Source organism: Mesoplodon bidens, assembly GCF_964165515.1.
Source record: "Mesoplodon bidens genome assembly, chromosome: 2".
Taxonomy (NCBI): Eukaryota; Metazoa; Chordata; class Mammalia; order Artiodactyla; family Ziphiidae; genus Mesoplodon; species Mesoplodon bidens.
The window spans coordinates 27,548,550-27,562,318 of record NC_138177.1 but is presented as its reverse complement, the minus strand read 5'-3'; positions in this window follow the sequence as shown (position 1 = coordinate 27,562,318).

Here is a 13,769-nt window from a genome sequence, read left to right as displayed (position 1 = left end):
TATAATAACATAATGGAAAAGAATCTAGAAAATTATATATATATATACATATTATATATATATATATATATATATATATATATATGCTGTACACCTGAAACTAACACAACACTGTAAATCAACTATATTTCAATTAAAAAAAAAAAAAAGAACCTTGCCACAGTTTTCACTGAGAGCAAACCCCAAAATCCTTAGGATGGCCAATCCAGCAGGGCCACACTGCTCCAACAGTACTGGGCTCCATGCCGTCCTTCACCACTGCAGGCGCACTCCCATCTCCCATCACAGGGGCCGTGCCCTAGCCTTTCCCTCTGTCTGCAGTGCCCCTCTCTCTCACAGTGCTCACCTCTTGCAAGTCTTTGCTCAAGTCTTCCCTTGTCAGTGGGGCCCATCCTCACCACCATTTTTAATACTACAGCCCTCCCTTTCCTTTCCCCTGCAGTCCTGGTCCTCTTTGCCCAACTCTGCTTTTTTTCTCCATTGCATCTATCACCTCCGACTTGCAATATAATTTGCCGTTTATTATGTTTCTTATTCATTATCCATCTCTCCTCTCACTAGAATGTAAGCTCACGAGGACATGGATCTATTTGTTGTGTCTGTACACTGAGGCAGGCATTATCCTTGATTTTTCCCATTTTCTTTCTCCTTCTATCCAATCCATCAGCATGTCTATGGATTTTGTTCTCAAGAGCCTGGAACAGTGCCTGATTCTTGACCATCTTGCTTACAGTTTTGTTAGAAATTTTTATCTGACTCAATCACAAAATGGTGCCCACTTATGAAGCAGATAGCTGCCCTTGGGGCCAGTGGTTAAATGAAAAGGAGAAACTGCTCCAGTGGGGTTCAGCTCTCAACCCTGGCCTGAGATGCACAGGAGTTCACCATCATACAACAGCAATTCAACAGGAGCTCCCTTCTTCCCACCATCGTCTTCACCCATCCTCCGCCTTTCCTTCCCACAGTGTATGCAGCATCCTCATTCTTATCAAGGGCCAACCCCTCCTTGCTGCTCTGGGTCCTCAGGCAATGACCCCTCTAAACACTCTTTTTCTGTCTTCTGGGTGGAGTGTCTCCCTCTCACAGGGTTGCGGCCATCAGAATGCAAACTACTTTCCATCTTAAATGCATATCTCGTATACTACCATATACTTTTTTAAAATGTTTTTTTATTGTGGTAAAAGTCACAGAATATAAAACATACTATTTTAACCATAGTTAACTGTACAGTTCAGTGGCATTAAGTACCTTCACATTGTTGTGCAACTCTCACCATCGTCCATCTTCCGAATTTTTCACCTTCCTAAACAGAAACTCTGTCTCCATTAAACGCTAACTCCCCATTCCCCCTCCCAACCCCTGGCCCCTGGCATCTACCAATGTACTTTCTGACTCTATGAATTTGACTATTCCAGGTACCTCGTAAAAGTGGAATCAAACAGTATTTGTCTGCACCAAATGTACATTGGAATGCATTTTTAAGGTTAACTTATGTCCTGCAAGCAGATTGTACCTTCTTTTTTCCCCCGTGTTATACAGTAGGCCCTCAGCAGCCTTCTACTTCATTCATAATAGTGTACATACATCAGTCCCAATCTCCCAGTCCATCCCACCACTCCCCCCCGCCCTTGGTGTACATACTTTTGTGCTCTATGTCTGTGTCTCTATTTCTGCTTTGCAAATAGGTTCATCTGTACCATTTTTCTAAATTCCACATATATGTGTTAATATACGATATTTGTTTTTCTCTTTCTGACTTACTTCACTCTGTTTGACAATCTCTAGTTCCTTCCATATCTCTGCAAATGGCACAACTTCGTTCCTTTTTATGGCGGAGTAATACTCCATTGCAGATGTGTACCATATCTTCTTTTCCATTCCTCTGTTGATGGACATTTACGTTGCTTACATGTCCTGGCCATTGTAAATAATGCTGCGATGAACATTGGGGTACATGTATCTTTTGGAATTATGGTTTTCTCTGGGTATATGCCCAAGAGTGGGATTGCTGGGTCATAATGGGCCAAAGACCTAAATAGACTTCCCTCCAAAGAAGACATACAGATGGCCAAGAGGCACATGAAAAGATGCTCAACATCATTAATTATTAGAGAAATACAATCAAAACTACAATGAGATACCACCTCACACCGGTCAGAATGGCCATCATCAAAAAATCTACAAACAATAAATGCTGGAGAGGGTGTGGAGAAAAGAGAACCTTCCTTCACTGTTGGTGGGAATATAAATTGATACAGCCACTATGGAGAACAGTATGGAGGTTGCTTAAAAAACTAAAAATAGAACTACCATATATTACCCATATACTTTTGGGTAAGACACCAGGAAAAAAAAAACTGACTTTAATTCATGTGTCCATTTCCTCACCTCCTTGTGTCTCCTTAGCCAACTCCAATAAAGCTTTGTCCTCCCCACTGCATTGGAACTGCCCTTGTCAAAGTCACCAGTACCCTGCATCTTGACAAATGCAATGATCACTATTCTATCCTTATTCTATTTTACCTTTTGGCGGCTTCCTACACATTTGTCCCTCTTTCATGATAAACCCTCTTCCTTTGCTTTCTGTAAATTTATTGACTGAGTTTTCTCCTTAAACACTGGCCATTCCTTTCCATCGCATTTCTGGGATCCACTCCCCCCTCCTTCCATCAAACCTCTAAACGTTAATCTCCCCTCCCCTCTTTCCCCTCCACTCTCTCATCTTCACCCTTTGGTTCTCCTCTTTCCACCCTCCCCACCTCTTCTCTTATCAACACCTTCTCCTTAGTAATCTTATCTAATTTGGGTCTTCAGATACCATGTATGCGCCATTAACTGCCTGACCAGGCCATTGATCTCCAGAGCAGTTTATCCAACTGCCTTTCTGACCTATCCACCAGGTTGTTTAATAAGCATTCCAAACTTTTCTTAGGCACCTTCACTTTTCCACTGAAACTCTTTTTCCCCCCCATTTTTCCTCCATATCAGGGAATGGACTCTACCATGCATTAAGATGACTAAGCCCCAAACCTTGAGAATCAAGGCATAATTTTTGATTCCTCATTTCCTCTCTCCCTATATTCAATCCATCAGCAAGTCGAGTTGATTCTACCTCCAAGATGTAACCTGAATCTGTCTGCTTCTCTCCATCTTCACTGCTGCCAGCCGGACCCAACTTTCACCATCTCTGCTAGATCACTCCAATAAAGGCTGAAACTCCAATAAGGGTTGATCTCTACTTTCTCTTTTGCCCCATCGGGAATCTAGTCTCTACTAAGCTGCTAAAGTATCATCTACAAATTTAAATCAGATCCCACCACTCACTGCTTAAAAATACATGAATGGCTTCCAATAGTACTATGAATAAAATATAGACCCGTTGGCATGGCCTACAAAGCCACATGAACTGTCCCTGCCTCTCCCTGAGCTCACATCACTCACATGTCCCTGAACTCCGTGCTCCAGTAATCTGGCCTTCTTTCTTTTCCTTAAACACGAACAGGTTTATTCCAGCCTTAAGGCCTTTGAGCTTGCTGTTCCCTCTTCCTGAAATTGCCAAATCCTTTGCAGAGTTCAGACTTCAGCCTGTCTTTACCTCCTTTGGGGAAATTTCCCCCAACACTGTAACCAAAGTAGCACAACACCAGATCCCCGACCCCTGGAACTCTGTTTTTTATCCTGTTTTATTTTCTTTAGAGCACTTATTGCTCTCTGCATTTGTCTTCTGTGTTTATTTATTTACTCTCTGTTTCAAAGAGTAGAACAGAAGTTTTGTGAAAGCAGGGATTTTGTCTGCCTTGGTCACTGCTGTGTTCTCAGTTCCTAAAACAGTGCTTGGCACTTATTAGAGCCTCAGTGGTTTATGTGTTGAATGAATGAATAAATGAAAACAGAGATAGAAGAATACATAGCTGCTTGTACGGATGGTGAAAAATTCATAGCTGCTTTGAAGGATGGTGAAAAGACCTTTCTTTCCCCACAAATCTTTCCATCTTGCCTCCAGCTAACACCTGAAGTTCCATTTTTATTTTTATTTTTTTTTAATTAATTAATTTATTTATTTATTTAGGGCTGTGTTGGGTCTTCGTTTCTGTGTGAGGGCTTTCTCTAGTTGTGGCAAGTGGGGGCCACTCTTCATCACGGTGCGCGGGCCTCTCACCATCGCGGCCTCTCTTGTTGCGGAGCACAGGCTCCAGACGCGCAGGCTCAGTAGTTGTGGCTCACGGGCCTACTTGCTCCGCGGCATGTGGGATCTTCCCAGACCAGGGCTCGAACCCGTGTCCCCTGCATTGGCAGGCAGATTCTCAACCACTGCGCCACCAGGGAAGCCCTGAAGTTCCATTTTTAAAGAATAACAACTGACTTTTATTTCTGGTTATGACTTAGCTATATAGGACTCTCATGCCAAAAACATACATAAAACCTGAGTAAAATTTATAAAGCAATTTTTCTCTCTCCTCTTTGGTATTCTTTGTGTATCCAGAATCTGAGGATCCATGCTTTTCACCAATTCTAGAAAAATCCTTGGTCATTATCCATTAGACACTGTCTTCCCCATTCTCTCTATCCTCTATCTTATCGGACACATGTCGAAACTTCATATCCTAGTATTATGTTGTATTCCTTTTCTTTCATATTTTTAAGCTCTTTCTCTGTGCTGAATTCTGGATTTTGTCTTCAGCTCTATCTTGGTTGACTAATTCTCCCTGCAGATGTGTTTAATCTGCTCTTTATTTTAGCTTTAAATTTAATCATACCATTTTTCCCTTCTAGGAGTTAAATTTTTCTGAAATTGCTTGTTTCTTGCTAGTTATTTTTTCACGTTTTAAATGTTATCTTTAATTTATTAATAATTTACAAACATTTTTATAATTTAACCGATAATTGTATTATCTCAATTCTTCGGAATCAGATTGAGCTATTTTTGTTCTTTGCCGACTCTTACTCATGGTGGCTTAGTCACTCATGCTCTTCACAGTGTTCACTTTTTTTTTTTTTTTTTTTTGGTGCTACGCAGGCCTCTCACTGTTGTGGCCTCTCCCGTTGCAGAGCACAGGCTCCGGACGCCCAGGCTCAGCAGCCATGGCTCACGGGCCCAGCCGCTCCGCGGCATGTGGGATCTTCCCGGACCGGGGCACGAACCCATGTCCCCTGCATCGGCAGGCGGACTCTCAACCACTGCGCCACCAGGGAAGCCCCTCACAGTGTTCACTTTTGAGCTCATGTTCAACGTGGCTTTATCTGTGGGATTCCTGTGGAAGCTGTGTTGAGTATCTATCCCTCCAGGTATGATTTATTTTGGCATTTGCTAAAAGTTTGATTTTGTTAATAACCTAGGATCATTTTATATTCCTTTCTTATCTTGGGGTTTCTGAGACTATACAGATAGTGTAAACATGAACCCCTAATCCACATGAGGGCAGGTTGGGGTTATGAATTCTCAGAGGAGACTTTTTTCCAAAGAGTCCCGGACAATATGTCAAGTATTGTTTTATGCCCCCTTTGTCGGTGGGCAGATATTTTTCTTGTTCCCCTTCATTGAGGATATTTCAATGTTCCTGGCTTTATGCAGGGGTCTTGGATTCATCCCTCCACCTTGTGCGCGTTTCAAGGAATTATCTCCTGTTCTCATGTTTTTCCATGGGTAAAGAGAACGAAAGTTATCCTCAGGATACTCTTTTCTTCAGTACTCTCTGGGGAGTTCCCTTCTTTCCATGGAAGGTCAGCTATACATCTGAGAGCCTTGCCATATGTGATCCAGAAATTTTAAGTGCTTTTTGTTGGGAAGATTTTTATAGTATACAGCCTACCATATTTTCAGAGATGGAAGTCATACATTTTCTGTAACCCATGTGTTAGTTAATTCTTCATGTCTTTATATACTGTCTACCAATTTTTTTTTTTTTTTTTTTTTTTTTTTTTTGCAGTACGCGGGCCTCTGGCTGCTGTGGCCTCTCCCGTTGCGGAGCACAGGCTCCGGACGCACAGGCTCAGCAGCCATGGCTCACGGGCCCAGCCACTCCACGGCATGTGGGATCTTCCCGGACCGGGGCATGAACCCGTGTCCCCTGCATCGGTAGGCGGACTCTCAACCACTGCGCCACCAGGGAAGCCCACTGTCTACCAATTATTGATAATAATCTTATCTCTTTAGATAATTTTAAAGCTCAAATCCTTTTCATACTTATTCTCCCATAGGAATCATCTTTTTCTAAATATGAAAACTGGGCTCAGAGTTAAGTGAGTTGTCTAATAATAACTACCATTTTTTCTGACATCTACTCTGTGACAGGCACTATAAATATATTATGGAAAATACTTATAGCAGACCCATGAAGTGGTTATTGTTTTCTGTGGTTGAGAAAGCAAAGTGTCAAATGTGTATGCAACTGGACTAAGGTCCCATAGCTCATCATACTCAGGCCTGCCTGATTCCAGAGCCTGTTCTCTTTCTAGTGCTGTCTCTGTTTACTCCATTTCCCCAGGCTGCTCTCCTAGATGTGGGCTTAATGAGGGCATTTATGCATTTTAGTGAGAATATTTACTTGGCAAGTTCTTTACTAATAAATGTGTTTATTAGTAACAATGGTTCATTGGTTAGTTGCAACTGTGCACTATGTACCTTTTCAATCTCAGTTACATCTTGGAGATAAGCTCTTTTGGAGTCTTAAATGACTCAAAATGACCCCAGATACCCATTTATTGTTGTTACCTGCTCATGGTGTAGATATCTTGCCTAAAGGTTATTAGCTGGTACCTCAAGCTGTGGTTTTTTAATCCTTTTCTTTCTGAGCCATGAATTTATTTTTCAAATGATGTTTTACACAGAATCCTAATATAAATCAGAGAATTAGCGGCCCTTCCTGAGGAGTACATATAGACCTGCCATCACAGTTTACTTCTTGAAAAATTAGTCACCTTGTAAAAAACATGTATAAACAAGTACAAAGAAATAAAAATCATCAGCTATGACAAATAAATTCAACAATCTGTTAATACAGCTCTTGATTCTTTGTTTTCAGTTTCCATTATTTTTGTCCATATAATTATGGGAGGCTGTGCTATTGAAAAACCACGTCTCTAAGAAAAAAGGAATTGTTTGTACATTGAACCTGATATGCTGTACCAGCTCTCTTCAATTCAGTCCAACATTCTTAATTTGTCAGTTTCAATGAAACAACATAGTATCCATCAGCCAAAATCAAAGGAAGGGAATTTGAGACTTCAAAAGAAATCTCTCCTCCCAGTAGCCACTTTGTATTTTCTCCAGGAATGCATCTTTTCTCTGCCAATCTGGGTACTTCCACGTAAAAGCTCTAGGAGGGCCTGCCTCAGGTTGGAGGTTTGAACTCTAAAACCAGGGGTCTTTCCACTATACAACAGCCTTCCCTGGTCCTCCCTCTTTCCTCCAGCCTGGCCAAAATAATTCCATTTTTTTATTTGAAACAAAAATCAAGTCTCATTTTCTTTCAGAAGCAACCCTTGGTTGTCTCTGTTCATAAAGATTTTTCCCTCCTTTGAACTTAGAGCTGATATATGATTACAATTCCACTCAAAATATATATCTTGGACACCTTTTCTATCTATCTACCCCATTCCTTTAAAGGCTATATGGTATCTTATTATTTGTATAGTATACTTTGTTTAGTTCCATACTGAAAGACTTTTATTTTGTTATCACATTTTGGTATTACATATAATTTTGTAATGATTTCATGGTACTTTCATCTTGGCATATTTGTTCCAATAGATATGTAAGATAAATTCTTACTATCAAAGCTGTTGGGTTAAAAGGTATAGACATCACATGTTTTTGATAGTTATTAGCAATTGTATGAGAATGACTGCACATCCTCACCAACACTGGGTGTCATAAAAATTTAGATAGAATATATTTGGTTTACCTATGTTAGGTTAGGTACGTACATAGCTAGTGAGGCACTTAACAAATATATGTGCACCCTTCTCTTTTCTTCTCTAGAGAAAGAGATTTTTAGGTGTTGTGGCATTGAACAAATTTCATCTAAGTCTCCATTTTCTTATCTGGGAAATGGAGTTAACAAAACCTTAAGAATACATATAAAGTTGTTGTCAGGATTAAATCATACAAAGCAAATAAAGTACTTGACCCAATATTTGACAATGCTCACTACATGGCAGGAACTTTCTCTTTGTGTTTTCTGTAGTACTGGGTACATATGACACTCAGTGAAAATAAGGGGAGGAAAATTCCTTCATCATCATCATACCCAACATCTGCTAAATACTGACCACAACTGCTACCACTGTACTTCTTAAATTTTTATCCTATTTTACACCAATTTAAAGGTACAAGTTAATTAGGTGTGGATGAGAGATTTAAACTTACCCAGTCTGAATGTAGAAAGTGTTCCACCTTTTGGAAATCAGATGCTGTATGCAACAGGTTGCTCACCTCTTGTTTCTCTTCGGCCGATGTGCTGTCCCTGGAGCTGCCATCTTGCTAAAGCCAGTCGGCTTCCTCGGCTGGCTCTACCATTCCTGCCTGGACGTGATAGCGCGTTTATAAGGGTCACCTGTTGTGGCTCAACAGAAACACTGTCGTTAAAGAGGACAGACAGAGAAAACAATAAGCATGTTTATTTCAACAAAGTAAAAAAAAAAAATCACAATTTATTTATCCAAAGACTGGTTTGATTTCTACTGAATACTACATAAAGCCCTACATCTAAAGATAAGCCCAGGTGGATCTCCAACAGCTAAAATGTTACACTAGGACTTTATCAGTGTGCGTTTAATAAGTCATGGGTTTTGTGTTTTCAGGTGAGTATTTAAAATCGTATTTTGAAATAAGTGTGAGTATTCATTGTTTGGCTTCACTTTTTATAATTTCTGTGTTGATATCAACAGTGAAGGACTGTAATAAGAACTGGGCACCTTAATTTTGAAAGAGAAAACATCCCTTAAAGTCCAAAGGATATAAGTAATTTTGTTTTATATAAAGGTAGGCTGATAGACAATGGTGATCTTCTCATTTTACAAATGAACATTGAGGCTAGGAGTGTCAGAAACGTGAACTTTTGCTGTGCTATTAGGACAAACGGGTAGGTCTGTGGGGTGCAGCCTTGGGCTTTCAAAAGGGGTCCTGCTTTGTGCATTAAAAAAGTGTATAACAATCACACAGAGAAAAAAATCTGGAAGGTTATACAGCACAATGTTAACTCCATTTGGTGGGATTAGAGAATATTTTTACATTTTAAAAGTTTCTTTCTAAATAGCCTGAATTTTTTTTTTTTTTTTTTTTTTTTTTTGCGGTACATGGGCCTCTCACTGTTGTGGCCTCTCCCGCTGCGGAGCACAGACTCCAGGCGCGCAGGCTCAGCGGCTATGGCTCACGGGCCCAGCCGCTCCGCAGCATGTGGGATCTTCCCGGACCGGGGCACGAACCCGCGTCCCCTGCATCGGCAGGCTTACTCTCAACCACTGCGCCACCAGGGAAGCCCTAGCCTGAAATTTTTAAAAATGAAAATCTATTCTTTTATAATCAGGAAAATGAAGAAGCCATTAATTAATAAAGAAATAAATCTGATGGAAAGCAAAGAAAGCTCTGCCTTTCCTGGTCCCTCTGAAACTTGGGAATCCAGGCTGGGCTCCCTGCTCTCCTGTCCGTCCTTCCAGATCTCATCCAGATTAGCGGGCATACTTGGGCTCTTCCTCTCACTCTGGCTCAGATGTGGTGTCTTGTTTTCCTGCTTCATTCTGTGAACCGAGGTGGGTCCTGGAGTTATCATTCGAATGGAGTTCTAGTCAGTTGTCCTCTGCTATCTGACCTTAGTCTATCTCTCCAGTACTCCACACAATATCTCAGATGAATAACTTTTCATGCTGCTGCATGGAACTGTGGAGAAGGAAGCTTTCAGAATTGGATAGTTGGACATTCAGGTTATCTAACTAGCCTGAGTTTCAGTTTCCTTATCTGTAGAGTACAGATAATAATCCTACCCTCTTTTTGTTTGCTTTAAGTACTAGAGATGATATAAAAATAGTGTTCACCAAAGTACCTGTCATTCACTCATTCAACAACAGCTATTTATTGTGTACCTATTTATGCCATGCACTCCTCTGGACACTGGTGATACACAGAGTCTACATATTTTTTTAGATGAATATGTGTTTTTCATCTCTTTATTTTAGTATAGAAATCCTCTATGACTTTTCAACTTGCTAATTTTATAGATACAAAGCTATGCATATAAACTCTGCCCCCACCAACAGATGTTATTAGCAGAACCCTGTGGCCATTATAGCTTTGCCATCAGTCATGGCTTAAGGTGCATTTGCTGGGTTTTGCTTTTTTTGAAAGGCAAAGCAAAACACAAAGAGTGAGCTAAAAAACTATAGTATCTAATACCACTTTGATATTATAGCCATTAAGTTTTACGAAAAAGATACTTTCACTGTTCAGATATCAGAATCCTAACTTTATGAAAATGTCCATAGTTGTTGAGTGATTTATGTAAATGTCCACAGTTGTTGAAGACCTAGCCTCTTATAAATTTTATATGCAGTGAAAATAAAGATAAAATAAGAGCATCTTTTCAAGAGATCTGAAATAAAGAAGAGTTGGAACTGAAGCCATCAATATCTACAGTTCTCTGAAGAAATTTAAGTTTGTATAGCTAACAGTGTTGACAATTATTGAACACTTTTTTTTTTTTTTTTTTTTTTTTTTTCGGTACGCGGGCCTCTCACCGCTGTGACCTCTCCCATTGCAGAGCACAGGCTCCGGACGCGCAGGCTCAGCGGCCATGGCTCACGGGCCCAGCTGCTCCGCAGCATGTGGGATCTTCCCAGACCGGGGCACGAACCCGTGTCCCCTGCATCGGCAGGCGGACTCTCAACCACTGCGCCACCAGGGAAGCCCTATTGAACACTTTTTAATGTGTTAGGTACTGTTCTAAGTGTACGAATGCATTTAATTCTCACATCAAAGAGCTATTATTATCATTCCCTCCCCCCATCTTAAAAATGAGAAAACTGAGGCACAGAGAGTTTATGTAGCCAGGTTACAGGTAATAAACGGCAGAGTTGGGATTTGAACCCAGGTAGGTGGGCTCTATTGTACTGATATATGCACATTGGTTACTATGTAGCTTCACTGTAGACTTATGTACAAATGGACTTATTAACAATTCTTTGAAATCTAATCTGCTCAGTGGTAGAAAAATTCCTGACTAGACACTTAACTACTAACTACGGTTGTGGGGATGCCAGAGATGGAATTGCTGGGTCAGAATCATTCATGGGAAACCCAATATTCTATTTTTTAAAGATCTCCTGATACTCAGAAAATCTGAGGAAGAAAAGAGAAGAATTCGCTCTCAGTGGGGAATCTATTTCATACCTCTATTTTAAAATGTTTTATCAAACATTGGCTGATGTTTAAATTGAACTGAAATGTTAAACTGAAAAGAGCAAAGACCCTTTAGGATGCCTGGAAGGGACTGGTAGTTACTCAACTCACTGGTAGTCTGGGACTGAGAAAGAAGTCAAAGGAGTGAGAAATAAAACATAAACTGAGTTACCATGAGTAGCCTCTTTCTCACTGGTGAGGTAATCAAGGGCAGGTTCTGCCTCTCTGACTCCAGGTTCTTTGCTTTTCTTCCACGACTTGAACCATGAGGAGGGAATTTTTCTAATACTGATAGTTTATTCAATACTGAGTCTATTGGTACCTTAATTCTGATGCTAGTAAACAGCTAAAGAGCTAACATAATTGTGACCAGCTGGTCAAAGTCTTGTGACCCACAAGCAAAACCAACTCTAGTTTTGATGTCCCATCAGATTTGCAGGACTTCCGCAGAACTGGGTTTAGGCTTAATGCACAACTCAGGCTTAGCAGACTTACTGAATTGTGGTTAAATTAGTAAATCTAGTGACAGAAAGCATTTGACCTAGATGTTTGTATTTCTTTAGTTCATTCTCCAGGTTTGATCTCTATGTTTATATTTTGGGAATAAATTAAATAGCTCATTGCCTTAGGTAAAAATGGAGGAAATCTGAATAAAGCACAGACTTTAGTTAATAATAATGTATCAATATTGGTTAATAAGTTGTAACAAATGTACCACACTAATGTAAGATATTAGCATTACAGGAAACAGTATAGGCTATCTGGGGGGCTCTGCATTATCTTTCCAAATTTTCTGTAAATTACAAGTTATCATAAAATTAAAAGATTACTTTTTAAAACAAACAAAAAACTCATTGCCTTATCCTTTATATAAACATTGAGCTATGTCTTAAAAAACAGTGGAATTTTTATTAAAATTTTTGACTTCAGAGGTAATAATCACCAAGCTTAAGACGAATATACCTAGAGAGCATGACTTACTTAAAGAAACAACTCTTAACTATAATTAAGTACTTTCCCCACAAATCCTTAATCTAATGATTCTAAATTATTTCTCTTTCTTTCTTTCTCAACATAAGCCATCCATTTGGGAAACTTCTGAGACTATGGTAGTGTCAAATCCATCATGGCTCAGAGCAGTTCCATTACAAGCACTGCATAATTATTCACCCTCCGCTCTCTTCCTCCTGTCACTGTGGAAGAGATGTTTCTTCTCTAGTTCCTGGGTTTGGACCCTCTTTCTTCCCATACTTGCTGGGATGCTGTCTCATGCCTACTGTCTTTTCTGGATTGTCCGTCTCTCCTTTTTTATTGATTTATTGCCCTGGTTTCATGCAGGCGTCTCCACTCTACTCTGAGCAACTTGGGAGAAGGGATGTGGATCACTTATTTCTGTATCTCCCATCCTATCTAGCACACTGTAGGAGCTCAAAATAAAATTGTTTTTAGAATTAAGATGTAATGATAAAGACCATAACCTTTGCTATATTTTTCCTCTTACTCTGACTTGATGAAGAAACAACAACGAATCTTAAGCAGAGCTTGGCTCCACGGTCCACTGAGTGTTCAAGTCCCTTCATGAGGATAGTTATGACTTAGTTTTAGCTCCTTTGCTACCACAGGATTGACTGTGTTGGTGTGGACATCAGGAGGGACAAGTAGACCAACCAGATCATTCCTTGCTGTCAATCTTGTGCCTAAATTTTTCCCTGAGGCAGAAGCAGAAAGAGAACTAACATCTCCACATTGTCCATCCATATGTTGGCCACACAAGTCCCATGCACTCTTACCAGTCAGATTTCTCTGTCAATTCACCTTTTCAGGTCCTCTATTAAGTGCTCACTGTACCACTGTGCTCCCTGCAATGTAGTTTTGCTTGGCGAGGAATCCTGTGAATATACCGGGCAAGCCAGGCAGTCTAGGACTGAGCAAGAAGTCAAAGGAGTGAGAAATAAAATGTAACTTGAGTTACCATGAGTAATCTCTTTCTCACTGGTGAGATAATCAAGGGCAGGTGCTGCCTTTCCGGCTCCAGGTTCTTTGCTTTTCCCCTGCAGCTTGAGCTGTGAGGAGGGAATGTTTCTAATACCGGTAGTTCTGGAGTCTACTGGTATCTTTATTCTGATGACGGTAAACTGCTGTCAAGACCTTGGAGTTAAAGAATCTCAGCATATACCAGCCTCTGTTTCCTAGGACAGTTGGTATCTCTTCCACAACAAGCTATTTTAGTTAGGCTAACTGGAAAACAGATTTTCTAAAACTACTATTTAATGTATCACACATAAAATCACACATACGCCATGAGTTGTTAAAGCAAACTTGAAGGTAATCACCTCTGACTAAAAGAAGCAAGAAGAGAAAAGCGCAAACCTGATTT